A 7154-nucleotide genomic window follows, 5' to 3' on the forward strand; every position below is an offset into this window, starting at 1 on the left:
AAGGCCCAGCACATAAGGCTCAGTTTGAAGTATAAATGTGTCCAAGACAAACAATTGGATTCAAAGTATAGGGCTGACCCTACAGAATAGCCCTGATGACACAAACAGGTTCAGCAGGCAGACAATGAAATGATTCCAAGATGCAGTTGGATACAGGATTATAAATACACTCAAATTGAAGGCGGGAGGGATGCTAAGTTTGTTCAGTCAGGAAGGAGAAACCCACACCATTTTAAGTCCAGTTATACAAGAACTGCCGATCTAACCAGATGTGTCCCAGACACTGCAAATCTTAAAGGATACTTGTCACAGGTGTGGAATACCAGATCCTTCGGATGGCTGGGAAGAAAATAAAAAAAAAAAACAACAACAACTGCCTTCCTATCCCTAAGAGAGAAACAAAATGATCTTTTCCCATCATTTGGAATAATGTGAAAACTGACTTAAAAGGTTTTTCTTTTAAACATTGCCACTCGTGTGATATAAATACATATGGTGTTTCATGGCACAGTGAAAATGAGGAATGGTGTTGGAGAGGATGCTCGTTTTCTGAAATGCATTCTGCACACAGCTTTCAATCATGTGGCAAAGGAGAATTGCTGGTGGCTTCCTAAGCAGGACTCGTGGTGGGGCTCTTTGTGCCACTGATCTCCTTGTGCCATCTCTTCTCCTGTGGTTGAGTGAAACCCAGAGAAACTGACAGGGGCAGGAGCAGCTAATAGGGTTGAGTTAATGGGTTATCCTCCTCTAGCCCAGGTGTATGACATGTAAGTGTACCAAGATCAAAGATATTTTTAGATGCTTTATTTCCTCAGTCCAGGCAAGGCTTAGGGCAGCCAGATGCTGGGGACAACCCCATCTAGTTTTCTCAACATGCCTGACAAATGTTGCCATCTTTTATGTGTGCTATGGCATGAAGAAAGGTGTGTCACATAGAGCTAATCACCAAGAGGGATTCAGGAATGCCTCCTAGTGATTCATTCAGAAGAATGAATCATTCATTCATTCTGTATTCATTCAGAAAGAATAAATTTCAGCATCTATTAGCAGGTAGCATGACAGGGTAGAAAGAATGTAGAATCTATAACAATGTTAATCTGGGTTTACAGCCAGATTCTACTAGCTAAGGGAAGTTTAATTTACCTATACCCCCTCCCCCGAGTTCTGTTTTCTCATCTGTAAAATGGAGACAGGAACTCCCTTTCTGGGAAGCTTAGGATAGGGTGAAAAGTTAATTGCTTTGCTCCTGGTGCATAATAACGGCTCCCTGACGCCTAGCTCATTGACCTTGGCCAATGTGAATACTATTTCCTCACTTAAAAGCTGAAAGACATGTGATAAAAGGACTCTGAACTCAAAGTTTCTCACATTAAGATAAATAGTTTTAATCATGCCTGTGCCTTTCCTTAGTGTCAAATATTGCTTACTTCTATTTAAATAGTATTCAGTTTCCAGATCACAAGTAAATCAGCTCCTTCCTTCCTATACATGCCTCACTTCCATCCTCAGCCTCCAGTGAATTCTTCCTTCCCCTGTAACCCACTTGCTTAAGTACATTTTGTTTCTGTTTCCATGTTGCTCTGTATTAGAGTTACATGCCTGTCTTTATTAGGGGATTCAACCAGGTTTATTAAGTGGCCGTTTCTGATTAATCTTTGTACTACTGCTCCTCTTCCACCTTATTCTATGCATAATGATAATCATCTGTACTTAATATTAAAACTTATAACTTTCCAAAAAATGTTCTAAGTGATTTACTTGAAAGATATTATTTAATTGTCACAATGACTCAAAAAGATGAGTACTATTATGGATCATCCCAATATTACAGATGGGGAAATTGAGGCTGTTGGATTGCCCAGGCCATATAGCTAAGGAGTTGTGAAGTCAGCATTTGAGTGTAGGCAGTCTGCGTCCAGAAGTCAACCTCTTAACCATTATGCTGACGATACGACGTGTTGATTCAGAACACAGGCCACCTCTTCCCCTCTCTGTTAGACTGCAGCTGAGACTGAATAGACAAAATGACAGCACAGAAACACAGTGCACTGCAGAGAATGTGTCTTTCAGAACTTAGTGCATCTGCAGAGGTATTTAAACTGAACTGCCATGTTCCCTCCCACACACACAGCTAGAGGATTTGAGTCGTCCTTTAGCAGTAGCAGCATGAGGCTCTGGGTAAACTACCTCATGCAGCACTAATTTAGATGGCAGTTTTCAACCTGAATGTACATTGCACCACAAATCAAGGTACTGTCTGTGCTGGAAGAAAAATGATGTCAAACATCTGTCGAAAAACACGTCTACAGGTTATAACAAGCCAAGCTTACAAACAAGCACAGGCACAGACACCCCAATTATCTTAGTTGTGGGAGCCTTATGGGTCTCAACTGAGTCCTTTCTGATAGCAAGGAAGTCCTTCAAGACACCAGCCAAGACATCATCCAGGCAAGGTGAGTGGGAGGCTTAGAGAAGGAAGGGCCAAACAAGAAGGGTCAGAAAGTGACCTTTATTGAGTTCCAGGGAACATATACTGTGCCAAGTAATTTATATGTGTCATTCTCTCTCTATCTGTCTGACATATATATGTTATCCATGTATGTTATTCTATATGTTATCCATATAGGAGTTAACCAACTTGCCAAAACTAAGGTGGGCAGAACCAGAAAAAGATTCAGACTCAAGTTCTCCCTGATTCTATAACTTGTTCTCACCCTACTTTACTCCAATTTCAAACCATGGTCTCCATAAAGGCTTGCTATGTTTTCATTCATTCACTGGAAGAAAATAGATTGTGTACCTAACATGTGCCAAGCACTATTCCAGGAACTGGGAAGCCAACGGAACATAAAACATACCTCGTTCTTACCTTCGTCGGGGAGATGGAAAACAAAACAAATGAATATCAATGGGCAATAGATCTCGTGGTGGTAACTGCCATGAAAAAAAAAAAAAAAAGCAATGTCTAGTGCATAGAGAGTGATAAGGCTTATTATTTTCAGTAAGGTAGTCACGGAAGGTCCCTGGTTGATGGAGTAGCCTCAGCAGAGTGTGAGAGGATTCGTGGCTATATATGAGCCATACTCATATGGGCATAAGAACATTTTATGGGCCGGGCGCAGTGGCTCACGCCTGTAATCCCAGCACTTTGGGAGGCCAAGGCGTGCAGATCACCTGAGGTCAGGAGTTCCAGACCAACCTGGCCAATGTGGTAAAACTCCGTCTCTACTAAAAATGCAAAAATTATCCAGGTGTGGCGGCGGGCACCTGTAATCCCAGCTACCCAGGAGGCTTAGGCAGGAGAACTGCTGGAACCCAGGAGGCAGAGGCTGCAGTGAGCTGAGATCGTACCACAACACACCAGCCTGGGTGACAGAGCAAGAATCCATGTCAAAAAAAAAAAAAAAAAGAACATTTTAAAGCAGCAGCACATGCAAAGACCCTAAGAGGCAGTGTATCTCAAATGTTTGAGTTTCTCGAAAGAGCAAAGTGGCTGTGGAATCTGAAGTATAGTGAAAGAGGGAGAAATAGTAAAAATGAGAACAATGAACTATCTGAAGATCAAATAAACTAAGGCCTTATACACCATGTTAAGGGATTTGGAAATTACTTTGTGTGTAACGGGAGGCTGCTGGTTTTAAGCATAGACATGATATAGTATGACTTCTGTGTACTGTTGCTATGTAGACAATAAATTATGGAAGATCAATGATGGAAACAGAGATACCAATTAAGAGACATCTGCAATAATCTAGGTAAGACTGTGGTAGAAGGGACCAGGGTTGTTGCAGTGAAGGCAATAAGAAGTGCTTAAATCCAGGATATAGTTAAAGATAGAGTATGAAGAATTTATGAACAGATTGTATATGTGGTGTAAGAAGAAGAGAAGAGTTAAGATGACTTCAATTTTTCTGTTTGGGCAACTAGAAGAAAAATATCCCCATCACTAGAAGGAGAACACTGAAAGAGTAACAGTCCTGTCATGGGGGCATGGGGACTAATCAAGAGCTCAGTTATGTTTGAGATGACTGTTATACTTCTGAATCATGTTGGACATAATAGACTAGAGTTTGGACTGGGGATACAACAGATCTAAACACAGACAAATTCAGTTACATGCCCTTTTCATCTGTCTCTAGCCTTCTTTTTCTTCTCAATACGTCTTATATCAGGACTACTGACTTTTATAGGTCTCTAATTATATTAGGTTCCTTTGAGGGCTGTGAAAGAAATGTGACACTTGTTTTTTTTTTTGTTTAAGAAAGAACCTTTCTTAAAAATCAAGTGAAGTAGCTCCTTGCTGCATCTACTGCGAGAATAAAGACATTCTCAGCAGACTGTCGACATTCCAGAAAATGTCAACATCACTCTGAAGGGACAAACAAATATTGTGAAGCGCCCCAGAGAGATCCTGCAGAGGAACTTCAACCACATCAGTGTAGATCTCAGTCTCCGTGGAAAGACAAAGAAGAGGCTCTGGGTTGGCAAATAGTGGGGAAATACAAAGGAACTGACTATTGTTTGAACTCTTTGTAGTCATTAATAGAACATGAGCAAGGGGGTTGCACTGGGCTTCCACTGCAACATGAGGTCCATGTGTGCTCACTTCTCCATCAATGTCATTACCCATTACAAAGGGGATCTGGTTGAATTAGAATTTTCTTGGGTGAAAAATACATCTGCAGAGGCCAGGTGCTGCTTGTTCACTATCTCAATCCCAGAAAGATGAGTTAATCCTTGAAGTAAATGACATTGGACTTGTTTCAAATTCAGCTACTTTGATTGAGAAAGCTGTAACAGTTAAAAACAAGAATATCAGAAACTTTTTGGATACTATCTATGTCTCTGAAAAAGGAATAGTACAGCAGTCTGATGAATAAGACCTAAGAGTTGTCCAGCTTCAGAAACAAGATGCCAGGTGATTTCTAAGACCTATTTGCAATATTTTAATGATGGAATTAAAAAAGAAACTGTATTGATTTAAGATGTTTTCTTAAAAAAAAACTCAAGCAAAGTGAAGATTATTTTTCCATCATACAAAAAGATATAGAAATATCAAACACACTAATTTCATCAAAGCAATTAGAATGACATTATGTTAATTAGAGGAGATATAAAAAGAGCTATGAAGAAAAAAGAGTGGGGTTTCTGTAAGAAAAGAGAAATACTGCTACAGAAGATGGATAACAGTTCACACTGAACACTGCCTCAAAATTCACTCAGCCTGAAAGATGTCCAATTTGACATGCTTTGCAGTGCTATTATGATATTACACTTCTGATAAAGAGTCGAACATTCTATCAGTGGCTTTAAGTGGCATAAAAAATAATGGTAACCAAATTTGATACCTCTCTAAAGGGAAGAAAACTGGCTTTTCCAAGCCCTGAAGAAATGATAGATATACAAGGAAATCTGGTGGTATGATTTGGTTATGTGCTCAGACAGATCTGAGGCATCAGAGTTAGGTACAGGCAAGGCCTTATTTGAGCAAGGCAGGAGGGAAGAAAGAGGGGTGGGAAAAGTGAGAGAGAGAGGTTGAGAATGATAATTTGTGTTATGGGTAATTTTTAAAAAATAGGAAAGAAGGAAGAAAAGAAGGAGATAGAAAACATATTCCAAGATGAAGAGTTTCTAGGAATTGTTGTTTAACCTGGAGAAGGAAAATCATGGGAATATATTTAAGAGATGGACTTCCATACAGAAGAAAGTTGAGACTTCTTTATAGCTTCAGAGGGTAGAAATCACAATTTGGCTAAGGCCGGACTAAAGGCAACTGGTCTTTTCCCCTTGCTGGCCATGTCAACTAAAGCAAGTTATACCTCCTTGTGCCTTAGGTATATTGTCTGTAAAATGGAAATAATAAAAGCATTTCCTTCAAAACAGTATGAAGATTAGCTAAAATAAATTTGATGAAATAAGTGAATGGATAAGGCTGGGAAAATTAGCCCTAGGCTGGATCCTAGCATGGAAAAAGCATAGAAGGCTGTCCTACTTGTTCCAGGGTCACGCTGGTACTGAAGGTGGTCAATCTGCTAGTTAAAACATGTAGCATAGCAAAAGTGGATACTTCCAACGGATTTGTCCATTCAGAACAGGATCCAAGTCAACAGCTAAGAAGTATATGGGAGGGTAGATATGGGAAACAACATTCAATCTGGAGAAGATTAAAGAACAAACTCAGAGAGGTGTCAGGATCTTATCTCAGTAAACTAGAGTTGAGATTGGGCTCTAGTCCCAGCTACAGAAACCAAACCGGAAACCTAGCCACTTTAGTCCAACAGAGAGTAGTAGTCAGGGCAAACTTACTTGCCATATTGGCTTCCAGAAACTTTTCAGATTTTATCTTCATATGATACTTAGTCTCCTTGGGTTCTTGCAGCCCTGACTAAATTGACAACTGGATCCAGGTAACAGTAGATACATAGCAAAGGCTACATGTGATTAGGACTGAACTGGGAGAGAGACATTGGGGAGATCTGCCTCATGGTTGGGAATTTATTTATTTTTTAACAATAAGAATGAACAGAGAAAATTGTTGGGGAGGTACTGAGCACCCTGTACCTGGAAATTTGAAACAGATATTGAAAGGCCACCTACTGGCAAGGCAATTGTGAACATTCATCTATCGTGAAGGGATCTAGTAGACTTGTAACAACATTCCTCCTAACTGCATACAGTGGTTTGAATGACAGACACAAAAAATGTCAGTTCTTCTTCCCTGGAACATGTGGCTGTTGTGTTACCTTATCTAGTGAATTTTTTTTTGTAGCTGTAAATAATTAAGCTAAAAGATCATGAAATGAGGAGATTATCCTGGATTTTCTGAGTTGGTCTTAAATGTTATCATGTGTATTCCTTTAAAAAGAAGGTAGAGAGCTGGGAACAGTGGCTCACACTTGTAATCCCAGGACTTTGGGAGGCTGAGGTGGGCAGATCACCTGAGGTCAGGAGTTCGAAACCAGCCTGGCCAACGTGGGGAAACCACATCTCTAGTAAAAATACAAAAATTAGCACGGTGTGGTGGTAGGCACCTGTAATCCCAGCTACTCAGGAGGCTGAGGCAGGAGAAGCCCTTGAACCCGGGAGGCAGAAGTTGCAGTGAACCGAGATCATACCATTGCACTCCAGCCTGGGCGACAAAGTGAGACTCTGTC

At 40.4% G+C, this 7154-nt stretch overlaps 1 pseudogene; it reads left to right on the top strand.

The window, feature by feature from the left end:
• The first annotated feature begins 732 nt into the window (after positions 1-732).
• On the top strand, positions 733-4880 carry LOC103783733 (large ribosomal subunit protein uL6-like; annotated as a pseudogene).
• The last annotated feature ends 2274 nt before the right edge of the window (positions 4881-7154 follow it).

The sequence above is a fragment of the Pan paniscus genome, chromosome 9 (assembly GCF_029289425.2).
Source record: "Pan paniscus chromosome 9, NHGRI_mPanPan1-v2.0_pri, whole genome shotgun sequence".
Lineage (NCBI taxonomy): Eukaryota > Metazoa > Chordata > Mammalia > Primates > Hominidae > Pan > Pan paniscus.